The sequence below is a fragment of the Myotis daubentonii genome, chromosome 19 (genome assembly GCF_963259705.1).
Source record: "Myotis daubentonii chromosome 19, mMyoDau2.1, whole genome shotgun sequence".
In the NCBI taxonomy this organism is placed as follows: Eukaryota; Metazoa; Chordata; class Mammalia; order Chiroptera; family Vespertilionidae; genus Myotis; species Myotis daubentonii.
Window position 1 is genome coordinate 19,888,970 of NC_081858.1, and position 16,807 is coordinate 19,905,776.

General features: G+C 43.6%; 1 protein-coding gene across 1 annotated transcript in view; it reads left to right on the top strand.

The window, feature by feature from the left end:
- The window catches only part of NTM (neurotrimin), an 858,055-nt gene that overhangs the window by 159,686 nt on the left and 681,562 nt on the right, over positions 1–16,807 (top strand). The window lies entirely within an intron of this gene.

Genomic DNA, 16,807 nt, shown 5'->3' on the forward strand with positions numbered 1-16,807 from the left:
TGGCTGAGCTTCCACAAATGTAGGGTCACTCAGATTTTTCCTGTGTACTTTTTGGGACCGTATGATGTCTTTGATGAAACAGAATCCTACTGCATCCTTTCCCCAAATTTCCAGGCCCCCCAGATCTTCCTTCCTATTTCAGTGTCCTCACCCATCAGCTCTCCTACGTTTCACAGTCTCCCTACTTCCACATATGATTCACTTCAAAGAGCAGATGTTTCAAGAGCGGAGCCATTGAGACATTCCTGTGCAGACACAGTACCCCCTGAACCCCAGAGGAAAAGGAGGAGGTGGGGGTGAGGAGGCACACGGCTGGCCCCTTGTCCACATGGAGCTGGCACTACATCCCTGATTGCTCAAACTTGAGCCATGTAATGGGTTTGACCTGTGCCCAGATCTCTAGGGAAATAAATACTGATTCCCCCAAACAATCCGAAGTCTGGGGCCTGGAGGACATATCACTGGCGCTCTTTCTCTTTCAGGCCTTACCCACACATCTGCCAATCACTCTTCCTCTTTCGGGGCAGCTGAGGGGATTATACAACTTCTCTGGGCAGAATGAATTTAGCTTCTGCCCATGTATCCATGCATCTACTTCTGAGCCTGTTGGATCACTATTTTGTCTTGGTACCTCCCTTTCCTACGTGCCAGGTTGCTGACCTATGCAGGAGGAAACTGATGCTTTTCTGTAGCTTACATGGTCCTCTACCATCCATCTTCCAAATGTCCCATGCAGTGCCATCTCCTCGCTGAAGGCTGATCACTGGGGGGAAGTAAATACTTCTACTCAGAGCATCGCTTCCAGAAAAACAAGTGATTTTCAGTATCACGTGATAGACCAAAACCCCAAACAATACTTTCTCTTTCTTGGCAACTGCACCCCCAACCAATTTTTTCAAGACCCTCTGGAGGGCAGTCTCTCCTGAAGGGCAATAGGACACTTGTCCACTGACTCGTAAAGGAAGTCATGTCCCATGACCTTCTGATGGCCCATGAAAGCTGCTGAGGGGAGAGTGGGGGGAGTTCTGTCTGGGATCAGGAACATAGCGCTTGGCCTGGGTTGCCTTGGGAAGCTACCTAGAGCCTGCAGGCTGCTCTGACCTGAGATCAAGGAAGTCCCTGCTCCTCTCCCCTCTGCTCCTGCAGAGCTCCCCCCCTCCCAACTAAACTTCCAGGGAAATACTGGTCCATCCCTCCCACCCCCCAACCCTGCCCAGCCCTCCATCAGCCAGTGCCTGTGTCTGCTTCGTCCCAGTGACAGCTGGTAAATGAGTCCCAGTCTAGCCGCTTGTGCAGGATGGTTGTGCAGTAAGAGCCTTCATCCTTATGGCAGGCACATCAATGCCAAGTTTGCTCATTCTAATTAATAACAGTCAGTAAACACCAAAGAGAGCTAATGATGATTACAGGCCGCAGCTCCTGCATGTTGGCAAACACGCCAGGCAGGTGGCCTCTCCTCCTTCCCGGGAAGGAGGCCGGGTCAGTGTCTCGCAGAGATGCTGGCCCTCCACAAAGCCCCTCCCCCCAAGTTCAGTGAATCTGGGTTCCTTCCCACCCCAGTTTCTGCCAAACAAGAAGAAAACAAGATCCGTGCCGCCCAGTGACATGGGAAGGGCCTGGCTTCAAGAACAGAGGGCTGGGAGGGAGGCCTTGGGTTCTGTGAGGTTCCGAGAGAGCTCTCCCTGGTATTTGGGATTAAACTATTTATTTCTGTTTTTTCCCCTCATTTAAAAAATATTTTCCAACTTCCAAAGTAATACAATTTGCTTTGAAAAATTAAGATATGACAGAAGTATGTGTAGAAGAAAGGGAGAGCCTCCCCTAGCCCTACAGGGAGGAGGGCTTGAACATTGGCTGGTCGGTTGCATTGCCCTGGTCCTCCACATCCTCTTCTCTCACCAGTTCCCACTGTGGTTTGATCCTCTCGCATTCCTGGTGTGCACACAGTTTCCTTCAACCACTAAAAGGCCCCTGTTATGGACTCCTTATTCTGCGAGGCTTTTCCCCATGCTGCCTTCCTAGCCTCTTTCTCCTGATTCAGGGGATCCGCCTATGACTGCATTTCTAGGTCCCAGAAGGAGCATGAGGAGCTGCTCTGGCCATGGAGCCTTGGGAGACCTCCTCTTGGAATGTGTTCTTTTTCTAGTTCCAGGGATGAGGCGATAAGCCTCGATTATATAAACAGGCTCCCATTCAGGTCTACATCTCAATTCGGGGAATGTTTTCCTTCTTGGAATAGCCCGATTCCATGCCCCTGGGAATGCAGGTGGTTGTGAAGACATTGCTGGTGGGACCTCCTTGGGGGCCGTCAACTCCATGCTGTGAGCTCCCCAAGCCATCCCAGAGCCAAACTGGACAACTGGATGTCTGGTCACAGGCAACAGTATGACAGAGGGCTCTGAGGAAGAGAGGGCCACTGTGGGGTCAAAATCTCATCCACACTTGGATCTTTTGCTGCGGGACCTAAAGATCCCCTCTATCTCTCCTTTTTTGGAGGTATTTTTAACCTTCTTCTTCTTCTTACAGATATTAGTTCCTTTGGCTACAGGAATAATGTTTCTTCTATCACTCCAATTCAGGCAGTATGTTCTTCTTAGATGGACTGCTCTGTCTATTCCAAGCAGAACTGATTCTCTGAGGGTTTAGGAATGAAGAGCAGCCCTGGGCTCATGTAGCTCACTTGGTTGAACACCATCCCATGCACTAAGAGGTCGCTAATTCAGTTCCAAGTCAGGGCACATGCTTTGGTTTGGGGCTCGATCCCCAGTAGAGAGCATGCAGGAGGCAGCCGATCAATGTTTCTTGCTCATTAATATTTCTCTGTATCTCTCCCGCTCCCTTCCTTTCTCTTTAAAATCAATAAAAAACAGATTTTTAAAAACATGTAAAAGAAAAAAGAATTAAGAGAATATCAAGAACTATGAAAAGTGGTCATGTAGGATTTCTAAGGATGCTATGTAAATAACGGGACAAGTAGAATGACTTATCTTGTCTTTTTGTTTATTATATACATTTTTATTGATTTCAGAGAGGAAGGGAGAGGGAGAGAGAAACATTAACTATGAGAGAGAATCATCGATTGGCTGCCTCCTACACACCCCACATTGGGGATCGAGCCCACAACCCAGGCATGTGCCCTGACTGGTAATCAAACCTCTACCTCCTGCTTCATAGATTGACTCTCAACCACTGAATCACACCAGGTGAGCTTTTATTGTTCTTTTAAATGTATGACACCATCTACTTCTGTTTCTTTTCTTTTTTCTTTTCTTTGCTATATTTCCCTCTCTGTGGCTATTAGACTTTCTTCCATTTTCTCCACACTACCACTTTTTCTCTCTCTCATCTTTCTCATTCTCTTTCCTGTCCTTTTGATTACAATAAGGACTCACAGGGCATTTCTAAATTTGGTTTTGTACTTTTAACACATTCATTTTTCCATCCATTCATTCACTCCACCAACGATCACGGAGTTCTTACTCGGCATGGGTGTCTTTGCTAGGTTTTCAGAATAGGGAGATGAATAGACAATTTCTTCTCTCCAGTGATACTGAATCAGCAAGGGGAGAAAGACAGGAAATCAGAGAAACCATTGAATACATGCGGGTACGGTGGGACTTTAAAGAAGGTGATGAGCATGTCTACTAGGATCACATCAGGGAAGACTTCATAGGGACAGTGACATTTGGGTTGACTATGTAACTGTGTTGAAGGTGTCACCAAGTAGAGGGTGAGAGGCAGGAGGCTGATGACAGGATGGATTTGTAGGTAGAGGGAGCTGCTTGAGCAAAGGCCTGGAAGCCAGAAGCAGCCCGAATATTGGAACATCTGAAAGTAATGTAACCTGACGGGGGAGGGCGGCCGTGAGAAATGAGTCAGGGGATGGCTGCTGAATGGGATCGTCAGGAACTGGCAAGCTGCTGGAAAATGCAAACAGTATTCTGTGTGGGTCAGTAACTGAGGGAGTAAGGGGGCGTGCATTTACATTAACCTAATCCCTTGCTGTCCTGTGTGAGTTTGCATACCTTGAGCATGTATTACTTTTATGAGAAAGTAACCCTGATCATTTATAGCATCATGTGGCACCTTAAGGCATTGGGTCTCTTCCCATTTGAAATCAGGGAGACAGAAGGGTGTTAAGCAGGACAATGGTCTTGTTAGAGTGCCATGACTAATCCTCTGTGTTCTATTCATTCACTTTAGAATAGGTGAGGATATGCTCTTTAGACATTTCTTTAACAAAGTAAACCAAGTTGTGTTTTACCGGTACGTAACCCTTGGTTGGTTTTGTTTTTCTGTAGGTCAGTGAGTCTGGGTAGAAAACAATTAGCAATTTCATCCTACTCTTGCTTACGTCCCATGTCCCCATCACTCCATTTCTAGACGCCCACCTTTCCCTTTGCTTGCTATACAGCAAGGATTTCTGTTAAGGCTGAAAAATTGCCTACCAGTCCCTGGCCAGTGTGAACCATGTCATGTCTTCCAGGCTCCCAGGCCCTCTCTGCACTGGCCCATGCCCAAGCCGCCCAGCTCCTCTCATCCCGAGCTTCTCCATCTGGTGTCACCACGCTCCAAAGCAGCAAGACAGACCTGGCAGCCTCTGCAGCTGCCTCGGTCCCTGGGGGCATGTAAATGGAGCAGCCATGTAAACCAGGAGTGACAAGCGCCATGCTGATCTGTGCGCAGAGCTGCTCAGTGACCCAGGAACAAGGAGGAATCAGCTGGTCTTGGGGCTTGTGAGGAAAGGGCAGGGTCCAGATGATAAACTCTTCCCTTTCTTGTCTCTGATTCTCACACTATTTCTTTCTTCTTCTCTGGAGCCATCTCCCAGGTCTCAAGACCCTCTGCATGCCCCCCTCCTCCCCCACCCCACATCCCTTGGCTGCCCTTATTCTTCCATGCACGGCTGCTCTTTCCTTGTCCCTGAAACCCTAGTCCTGACTCTTGGCTTTGTGCTATGCTATTGCCTTCCCATAATGCCTAGCCCTCTGTGCTTCTGCTCTGTGAGGCCCTGTTCCAACCCTCCTCCTCCAAGATTACCCTTGGACCTTAGTTCTAGTTTATCTCCTTGTCTTCTCAGCTCCCACAGATCTCAGCACATGATCTCACACCTAATTCACATCTCTCGTGGATAGCTTGCTCTGAGTCTCTGTATGTCCATTCTATTTCCCTTTGGAAAATCCCTGAGAGTGGGAGTCAGGATTGATGGCATTAGCATCTCTCAAACTCCCAGCAGAGTGCTAGGCAATAGGTGGCTACGAGGCTTCAGAATAAGGTCATAACTCATTTTCAAGATGATAGCAAAAAGAGCAGGAACTTTAGAAAGAGACGGAGTGGCTCAAACCCAGCCGCAACCATATTAATTAAGGGACCTTGGTCAAGACCCAGAATTTAAAGGAGCTTCTTTTTCATAACTATAAAGTAGGGAGCCTGATACTTCTCTGGGACTCTTCCTGACTGTTAAGTTAGATATGTAAAGAAGTTACTCTGGCTTGGGTTTTCCTAGGTAGTTAATACATCTTAGTTTCCTTCCATCTTAAATCTCTGCAATATTGTTTTTCTCTTTTGGCCACCAACATGTCTTGCCTTTACCACGACCCTCGCCTTCTGCATGTTTCTAAGTCAGTCCCTTCCAGGAAAGAAACAGCCCCCAGGCAGTGCATCCAGGTGATGCCTCAAGGAGAGAGGGAAGGCAGAAACAACTTGTAAAATATATGGTGTAGGTATTGGTCTTTCTAGAAGGGAGGGGTGAAGCTTGATCATTTTCTTTTATACCCACGGTATTTGTTCTCCCCAGAGACTCGCTGCTGTATAAACGTAAAGCTATAATAATTATGATAACATTCAGATTAAATGTGATACTGACAAGGCTTCGGGAGATACAAAAATGTGCTGATTCCCACTGGGATGGGTAGAGCAAGTCGGCTTCCCCATCTTGATTTCTTCATTCTGATCCTGCAGGACTGCCTGGGGGGCGGGGGAGGGGAAGAGAGGCTGACTCCTTGGTGCTTTATTTATTTATATGATGATCTATATCAAATGCACCCATTGCCTCTAGGCCTCTTAGTATATCTAAATCCAGCAGTTAGCATGTACAGCAAATGAAAAGGAACAAGCCAACAGCAAACTTCCACTAGGGGCCAATAATTTAAAGTCAGTTGCCAGATAACTGAGAATTTGGAGCACTGATACAGAAAGGATGAAGGGCTTTATAGCCAGTGATCTGGTTGCCTTAAAAATTGGGGGTCTTTGAAGTAAGAATTCATGTCTTACACATCTTTGTTTCATATCTGGTACGTGTGAATACATGATGGTTAAACGTGTGAATGAATAAATGAATGAATGAATGATCAGAGACAGAAAGGAGATGTTCCACAGAAATAAATAAACAAAAATAAAATCAACGGTCACAGAAGCTTGAGAACATGGTCCCTACTATTACCCCCGTCTTGGTAATTCAGTCCTTAATATGCAGAAAGTCTCCAGAAAGTCTTGCAGCTGAAGAACCAATTGAACTTTGTCAAAATCAATATGTTTCAAAGACATGGAACCATGGACCAACTCGTCCACCGTTTTTTATTTCTGTCAGTTGCTCACATTCATGCAGATGTTCACGAATCCTCTATTTATGAGATTGCTCTGCTGGCAAAATGCTTATCCCCACAGGCTCTTTTCTGCTTGTCTTGCCCTTGAGAGAACCCACAGATGTCCTGGTTGGGACATTATCTAGATGACTAGAGAAGCTGTGGCTACAATAGCAAACCCTGCATTCTTACACAAGGAAAAGAAAGCAGGGAGCTACAGCCAGCCAGCTGATAAGTATAGCAAACAATTAATTTTTGTAGGTTAAACTTCCATCTCCCTTATCAAGACTACCACACACTCAACATAGCAGAAAAGAGGGCCAGGTCCTCCTTGGCCATCCTGAGCCCCTAAACAACAGTCCGGGGAACTGGAGCTTTCTGTTGGTTAGAATTGCTACAAATACCTTCCAAGTAAGTGTCCTGCAATTGACATGTTTTTATCAGAGTCTAAATTTTTCAGACAATCCAGTAGACTCCAGTGAGCAATAGATTTAAAGAGGCTTTTTAGAAAAAAAGACCAAAAAGGCCAATTTAACATCATGAGGTATCAGCCAGAGGAAACTTAAGACCACAGTGAGATGCTAAGACACATTCATCAGAATGAGGAAAGAAGGGAGGGAGGAGTGGACAAGGAGACAGGGAGGAAGAGGAATGGGGAGGGAGATGGAGAGAAGAGAGAGAGGGAGAGACTGGAAATGCCAATACCAAGTGTTGGTATGACAGTAAAATAATGCCTGTCTCATACACAGCTAATAGGAGTGGAAATTGGGGCAGTCACTTTGGGAAATAATTTTTCTGTATTTACCAAAGTTTAAGATATTCACACCATATGACCCAGAAATTGCACTTCTAGTTATGAGAAATATGTGCCCACATGCATGCATCAGGGGAGTGTGCTGTGCAAAAATGTTCCTGAAATGTTGTTTAAAAGAGCCTGGAGATGGAAACAATGAAATTGTCTATCACAGTAGAATGAAGACATACATTGTAGGGCAGTCACTCGATGGAATGTCAAACAGCATTGACAACGAGTCAATTCTGAGCACACATCACAAGGATGACTCACGCAACTCACGCCGAGCAACAGTAGCCAGACAGAGAGGAGCACATACTGCATGACATTTCAAAAAAGACAAAATTAAACTCTTCCGTTTCAATTTGCATACTGAGATGCTAAAACTAACAAAACAAAACAAAGCAAAACAACCGAAAAATCCCAAGAAAGTAGTTATGATAGAATTTAGGATGCGGTTACCCTTAGTGAGGAGGGGCATGTGAGTTATGGGTGCAGGCAATGTTTTTCTCTTGTCTGAGTGGTACTCCATTTGCAATAATGAACTAAGCTGTACATCTATATTTTATGCACTTTTTATGTATTTTAGATCCTATACATATTTTAAAATCTAAATGTGAACATAGCCCATTTACACTTTCTTGAGTGCTAGATGAACACTTACACTGGCCTTGCAGACACTTTACCTGATGTCCAATAGATGCCCTAAACGCTAAGGATTATAATTGAGCTCATCACTTCTGGCCTCCCAGTCAGTTCCTTCTTCTGTGTTTTCTAATTTTATAAATGGCAGCAGCATCCCATTCAAGAAACCTGGGAGTCATCCTGTCTTTTCTTCCCATATAGAGTATGTCCAGTGAGTTCCTAAGCCAGCGGTTCTCAACCTGTGGTTCGCAACCCCTTTGGGGGTCGAACGACCCTTTCACAGGGGTCGCCTAAGACCATCAGAAAACACATATATAATTACATATTGTTTTTGTGATTAATCACTATGCTTTAATTATGTTCAATTTGTAACAATGAAAATACATCCTGCATATCAGATATTTACATTATGATTCATAACTGTAGCAAAATTACAGTTATGAAGTAGCAACAAAAATAATTTTATGGTTGGGGGTCACCACAACATGAGGAACTGTATTAAAGGGTCGCAGCATTAGGAAGGTTGAGAACCACTGGCCTAAACCCAACTTGTTTCCACCTCCTACACATTTTTTAAAACCATCTCTATCTTTCAGGCCCACTTCCATGATTCTAGTTAAAACCGCACAATCCCTAATCTATATGACAGTAACACTTCCCTTGTTTTTGTTTCTATTCTCCCCTTCATATAATTTCATTTGCCTCACTAGTCCCAAAGGAATCTTCTTCAAATGCAAATCTTATTAGGTTACAACAGAATTTAAAGGTTTTTGCCATTTCTCTATCACCTGTAAAATCAAGTTTCAACCTCTCCATATGGCATACACAATTATCTAAAAGCTGGCACCTACCTATATTTTCATTTTGTTTCCAATGAACTTGAGGATCAGCTACCTCCAGTCTTCTTAACCCATGTACCTGTACTCCCTGTGCTGCCAGTGGCTTTATTCCCACTCTTTGCTTTGTTGATCCCACTCATTTAACAATTGCTCGCGGCCCAAGTCAAATGGCACCTCCTCTATGGATGCCTCTCTTCCTGCCTTTACATTTTATAAAAGTTGATTTTCTTCTCATTTTTATGGCTTCAATAGCTTGGGCTCATTTTATTTGTTACTTAACATGCTCTTTGGCCATTATATGTTGACACATCTGTGTCCCTTTCAGGTCATGTGATCCTCTAAATGACTGTCATATTTACATCTATGGATCTACAATGTTTGGCACAAAGTAGGATATGACTAAAAGTTACTGACTAAAGTTTTAAAGAATAAATGACTTACACAGTGACCCTGTGATAGATTGACTAGAAGGAATGCTGTGAAGATAAGTTTATCCAAAATTTAGTGGCCTGTCAGTTGTTGATCAAACATCACTTATGACTTTTGGTAGGAAAAATCAAGATCCTCAGCAAAATAACACTTTATAAGCAACTATTGCTGCACATACTATTTCTTCATATACAAAGTTTACCTAGATTACTGCAAACACTCACATGGACACACACCTCTACAAAGGAATAGCTCATGAGTACAAAGGAAGACATGATGCTACTTCTTATCACTTCCTTCTAATTTCTTCTGGTTTGCCCACTGCTTGGGACTGCTATCTTAGAAAATTCACAAGTGAGAAGCAAAAGAACCTCCAGGATTAAGTTATATATTAACACCATGTTGCTATTATATCAAGAGAAATTGCATATCAATAATATTTTTGAAATCACAGGGCCTTCCCCTCCCCCCTCCTTATTTCTTGGACAAACTCAACTTCTGCTTGATCTGCTTTGCATTGCCTTCTAAAGGCCCTGCCTCCAGCTCTCTTTCTGATTGGGGAACAGAGACTGTTGATGGCATGATATTCACCCCAACTGTTCTTTCTAATTAAGCCACTTAGGGTGTCTCTGGGTCAGTGATGGAGAACCTTTTGAGCTCGGCGTGTCAGCATTTTGAAAAACCCTAAATTAACTCTGGTGCCGTGTCACATATAGAAATTTTTTGATATTTGCAACCATAGTGAAACAAAGACATATTTTTGGTATTATTTTATATATTTAAATGCCATTTAACAAAGAAAAATCAACCAAAAAATGAGTTTGCGTGTCACCTCTGACACGCGTGTCACAGGTTCGCCACCACTGCTCTGGGTGAATAGCTAAGCAAGACATAAGAATCTGAATCTTTCAAAGAAGTCATACATACAAGTAGTGAATCCTTCGACAAATTAGTCTAACTCTGTGCCCTTAGCCGCTTCCTTTGTAAAAAAAGGTTATAGGGACTTTTGAGAATTAAGGGGAAAACATGCTCCTATCTCTGTCTAACATATGTCTATCTACATGTTTTTTTAGGTAATAGTCATTATATATGTACATCTTTTTTACTTAATTCTCAAAAATCCCTCTAACATTTTTTTACAGAGGAGGATTCTAATGGCACAGAGTTAGACTAATTTGTTGAAGGATTCACAACATGTTTACATACATAAAGATATGTGTGTGTGTGTGTGTGTTAGATACATAGACTTAGGTAGACATCTTAAAAGACTGCTGTAAATGTTAGTTATTATTGTTACTTATAAGGACACTATTCTGGGGCAGAATACTAGTGATGGGAAAATTTATTCACTGTCTTAGTGTGTGCATGTTTGTGTGTATGCGTATGTGGCTGCAAAAAGGAGAGTTTCAGGTGATTTGTAACTTTTTAAAAAATTGTCTGTCATTCCAGTTAGGGGCAGCTCATTCTAGTGTTTTAGAGCAAAGATTGATTGATTGATTGATTGATTGATATTGATTTTGGGGTTTCCCAGCAAAGGAAGCAGGGCATGGCTGATCCTTCATGGTGTGCTTTGTGTCTCAGGGTGTGTGGGGGGGAATAAGTCCAGATGGAGGAGCAGAGTGAGGGTGAGCTGGGATGCATGGAGCATCTGGAGAGGCTTCGGAAGGTGACATAAACAGGCTCAAGGTACTACGGCCCTCACCACTCTTCTTGAAGCAAATGTTTCAATGAATCTTATCTCTCTAGCTAAGCCACTTGTCTTGGGGAGGAAGAAGCTGTGCTTAAAATAGAGTACCTGGTGCCACTGCGTGTCTTTGTGGCTGGAGCACACTCCACAGCCAATGAGATGTTCTGTGAATTGGATAACTTGGCTCTGATGATTGAAAAAGGACAGCAAGATTCAGAGGGCTCTGTCCATGACCTCTATCTTACCGAATGCCTTCTGACCCTATGGAAACCATGCCACCTTGCTGTGCTTAAGCTCCTCCTGTGAAGGTACAGCGAAGACAAGAGTCCTTCTTCACAGACATGAAAGAGATTTGGTTCTTTCCATCATCATAACTGAATTATAGTGTCAACCTCTCCCAACCTTTTAATGCCCATTAAGCCTTCTTCCTTTGGGAAACTTGGGCTCCATGGCCTAAAACCAACAGTAGATTTACCTTACTTCTGCCTGGAAGACCAGTTTTAAATTAACTTTTTCATATTCTATGCTTTGGATTGAATTTGGAGGACTCTGTTGTTGATCCAATTGTGCCTGATCAATTAGATGTATGTTGGACCTTGAGTATGAGGCTGGGAAGGACAAGGTAGGGGTGACAGGGTGGTGAAGGTTGGGATTGGGGGGCTATCAAGCCTGAATTTGTGAGCAAATATCAAATGTCGCTTAAGACTAACATAACAAAATTGCTAAACCCCAGATCCCAACACACAACTCCCTTCACAGCGTGGCACTTGGCAATAAGGGCCCTCCCACTGCTTCCACCCAGAGATTATGCCTCAAGGCCACTGAAAATTTTTAAAAAAATTATTACCTATCAATAGAGCCCCATCCTCTCCTGCTCTCCACTGACATGATCTGTTTAGATTAGAAATGCACAAACAAGAATCCCCACAGAACTCACTGAGCCTTTATATACTGAGAGCTCAACCTCTGAGTCCAGCTCCTTAGAAACAGACACTATTCTATGTATGGCAAGGGCCTGGACTGGACCCACATTTATTTTGATTGGTCCCTCGTCTACTTGCTGCCTTGGGAGCAGTACCTAGGCCCCGTGGCCCTCCATGGGCTAGCCCCTCTAGCCTTTGACTCTTTGCAGCATCACCTGTACACATGGCAGACACATTTGGGTGGGTTTAAGACACAGGAGCTGAAAATATTTGCAACTGTCCTACTAGTAGTTCATGCATATTCAGATTGTCAGGGAGTCAAAGGATAGAGAAGTCTGTTCCCACATCCTCAATGTTTAATAAAAAAAAATGCTAGTGGTTGTATTAGTCCAAAAGCCACAGCTACCTCTTTTTTCCCCCCTGGAACTACAAGTCAATTTTGTTCTCAAATTGTCAAGAATTCACTTTGTGCATAGGCCCATCTCATTATCGAAACTATTCTAAGAAAATCCCTTGAGATTTTTGGACTATCAATTAACAATGGGGTTGGCAATACTAGCATCCAAGCTGTTCCTTCACTGGCCTACAGAGTGCGCCATTGAAAACAGCTAAGTGCCGTCAGGACCACTGGACACAGTGGTCAGTCTCTGGAGACAGTGGTCAGTCTGACAAGAAGGGATGCATCGCCCCTCCTTGGGTTTCTATGAGTGCCTGGGAAACCCTGACTTAACTTAAGCCTCTCAGAGGGAGAATTCAGGTTTCTGATGTGCCATCCCAATCATGTTCAGAAAATGAAAAATAAATAAAGATGAAAGAAAACAAAAGGAGATAAGCAAATGCAGCAAAATCACTATTCTTGTTCAACTTGAGTGATGGCTGTATGGGGTTTATTTTATCATTTTTCTCTGAGTGTTTGAACATTATTTAATAAAAATAAATGCAAAATATAAATTGAAGATATAATGATGAAATACATATGAGGGTCTGTAAAAAATTGCAAGACTAAAGATGGCTCTTATTTGTTCGTTTCATTCCATGTAACCACCATTTCTTCTGCCCTAGTTGGATTTCTCTTGCTAAGCCAACCTCCATTTTCATACACATACAGCCGTGTACCCAAAGGCCTGATCCAAAACCTTTCCTTGTATTCTCTTTAATGGAACACGTGCCCATTACAGTGTTCCTCGTCTTATACCAAAAAAGCCTTTTAATTAACTATTCCTGGTATTTCACTGTGGTGTCTCTTGACAGCTCTCTGGTCAAATGATAAACTGGCCTTCTCTTTTCCAGTTAAGGATACTGCTCGGCTTCCCCTGTCCTCTTTCCTTAGCCTCTTCTTAATAACATCTACAGGAAGATATGTGATATGTTTGCTTCATGGTCTCAAATTCATTAGCTATAGTTCTGATCCTTAGGAAGTTGATGTTTAAAGGCAGAGGCAAAATGTGTAAAATAATATCTTAGTTTCAAAGGACATTATACTAGAGTTCTGTATGAGTCATGATATAGGCTAAGATGCTTCAACAAGGCAACTCACAATATAGTGGCTTAATCCAGGCATAATGCACCTCTCTTTTGAGTAGGTGGGTGGTCTAGGACTGATAGAATGATCCTGATAGCCACAGCTTTTAACTCTGGTTCCAAAGTGGCTGCTTCAGCACTTACCATCACATCCGTAACCCAAACACCAGGGGGGAAGTAAGGGAACAAGGGGTATACTGAGCTCCCAAAGGCATGATCTGAAAACAGTACCCATCACTTCTGTTCTCATCCCAGTGGTCAGAACAGTGTCCTGTGCAGACCAGACTGCAATAGTGGATGGGAAATGTAGTCAAAACAGAAAGAGAAGAAGATGCGAGCGAAAACTGGAACTTTCAGCCACAGCTAGCTAGCGGGCTCAAGCTCAGTGTGTCAACTCAGTATTTAGTGCTATTTAAAACACGAAATACCAAATTAAATAATGATTTGCCCCCAAAATGAATGCGCACAATTGCTACATCACAAATCTTTAATGGATCCTGCAGGTAAAGTCTCAGGCAAATCCTGTGATTCAGCTGATCTTGGCAAATCATAGACAGAGTGACTTTGCTATTTCAGCAGGCTTTTTGCTTGGCCTTAACTTTCATGGGAGGCTGGCAGTTCTCCAGTTCTATGCATGGAGAGCCCCAGGTTTCCTTATTTAAACATTATCAAGGTAGCTGCAACTAACATATATCTCCATAGTCACGGTTGCAGAAATTTTGATTAAAAAATCCATTATACAGGGTAAGGGCCAGAATATATGTTCCAACATGCCATAAATTCTCTAGTAATCATATACTATTTTCTTTTTTAAATCAATACTGTGGCGTCAGGCTGTGGTATAACTTCCAAGGAAGAGAACCTCGCGTGGGATTTATTTTCCATTAAATTTGTGTCTGGTGCCCTATATTCCAGAAGAAGTTATCAGCTCCCTACATTCTTTGTTCATTCCGCTGGCTCCTCCCTTCCTCCCTTCCTCAAGTCACATCTTTTGAATATGAAAAAGCTACTTTCAACGCTAAATTTATTCTTCCTGAAAAGCCTTTGAGGCCCTCTTCATAATCACAACCATTTCTTATTTAATAAACAATCGCTGTCTCATTAAATGTAAATTAGTTCTTTATCCTTAGCGGTGTTTGTTGAATCTATTACTTACTGTGTTTACCTGTTTTGTTTCCTATGGCAGGAAAGCTTTCTGTAAACTACTCATAAATATAAAGTTGAGATGAAGGCACTGTCTCTGCGCTTAAGCATCTGTTTTAGCCGCTTGGAACAGCCCTCTCTCTAAGTTATACTCATGGTCCCAGGATTCCTTGCAACAGGCAATAGGACCCTGGGGCTTTGTCTCTCAGGATGGCAAGGTGTGCCTTCTTCTGGGCACAGCTCTGGAGGAGGCAGGGGACTCGCTGCAGGTGGGGAATGTGAGATCTTTGAGAGGAACAAGCACAGTCAGTCCTTCGCTAAGTAGACAATGAGTTCTTTACAGTCTCGGCACCATTTGGCACTTGGAGTCACTCGTTCCTCGCGTGTCCAAGTTTCCTGGCTCGCAGGGCTCGGGGTAGGCCTTCTGTTCCAGCAGGCTTTCCCTGATTAGACCGGATGCTTGGCAAACAGACTCTCAGATAATGGATAGTTGAATATTTTTGTAATTTCCAAGCTTGTGCCTAACAGCTTAGCAGTTGGCCTTATGTTTAAAGAAAATGGATAATAATCATGACTGAAGCGGCAATTTCCATTGAAAATTTTCAAATGGTGCTTAATTAAATCTCCCAGTAACATTTGGAAGCGAAGGTTCAGCCTGCCCATGCGATCCATGAATTAAAGAGAGTCATAGGAGAGTGGGAGGGACTTTCAGGAGCTCGCTGTGCGAGACCAAATCAAACACAGAGGCGGTGGCCGCACATGTAGTGCAAGACCCTAGAGAATCTTCCAGAACTCAGCCCTCTCAGTGGACTGGTCCATGGCAGCCTGGCCGTGAAAGTGTCTAAAACTGTCAGAGGCTCCTTAGTATCTGTCACTATTTCCATAGAGTCTATGAGAGAAGTGCTCGCTGAGTTGCCTGAGGGTTTGGTGAGGGCTCCAGATGACTTTTCTCCTGCCCATGTCTTGCAAAGAGGAGACTCGCTGCTGCCCAGGCCGAGCAGTGGCTGCTGGCTGACCAGCTGGGCTCATGCAGAGCCTGCCCTAGATTGCAAAGAATTCCTTATCAAAATACTCCCCAAATGGGTACTCATTTGGCTTTCCAAGTCCTTCCGTATAACAACGTTCCTTAACTCTTGGTAAATTTTAATGTCAAGAATCCCGCAAATAATAAAATCTGAAAATCTTGGTATCTACAGAGGACGTCTTCTAGATGGAAGCCCTTATTGTAGAAGTGAGAAGCTGAGCACGCCAAGCTCTCACCCACCCAAAAGCTGACCTATGTTTATTTCAGTCCGTTCCATCCCAGAAGGGCCTGGGGCCCGGGTCTCCAGGTCGTACCTTTTCCGTCTGCATCACAAATGCCTTTTTCACCGTTAAAATCTGAATCTATTTTTATGCCTTCATTTCCCATTGGAGGACAGGCGGGAGGTGGGGTGATAGAACAATTTGTCAGTATCCTGCTTGTATTCATTCTTCCAGTCACACCAAGGCCATTGCTACATGGCCTCTCGCTTCCCCTCACCTAATTCCTTTGGCCTTCCATTATAACCTTTCTTCTTCACCTCCTTTTGTCTCATTTTCTCAACGTGTAAAATCAGGCAAATCAGATTTACCCCTTACCCTCTAGGGATGCTTGAAGATTGATAACATGTCAGGAAAAAGACTGGATTTATTAGAATTTCACAATATCCTCTTTAAGGAGAGAATAGTCCGCTGAGAAAACGAATTGGAAATAACTTTCTCTTACATTATTTTTAAAGTCCCTCTCCCTCCCTCTTATTATTATTTTTACAATTTGTTTGGTCTGGTCCTACTGCAATGTTAAGTCTTTTATGAAGGTCCCGACTGTTCCCAAGGAAGCAGGCCAGGCACTGAAGCAGGACAGAGAGAAGGATGAGCCCAGCCCGGGAGCTCAGCTGTCATGCTGACTTATGATGGATGAGGGGAAAGTCTATTTCTCATCCGCAGTGGGGGAGGTGAAGTGTAAAGAGAGATACACCCACAGTCTCGGGCCGATTCATCTTGCAGCAGATAAACTCTCAGAAGCTGCAGAGTTTGGAGGGGAAGAGAGAAAGAATTGAAGAATCAAATTCATTATGTGAAGTGTAATCTCAGGAGGAAATATCAAAATATGTCAGCAGCATCCAAGATGGGAGTTGGGGTGGTGGTGCAGAGGGTGGGGAATCTACTGATGGTATTTGTCAGCTGCTAAACCAGGCGTGCAGGCAGCGAGGCAGTGGGCC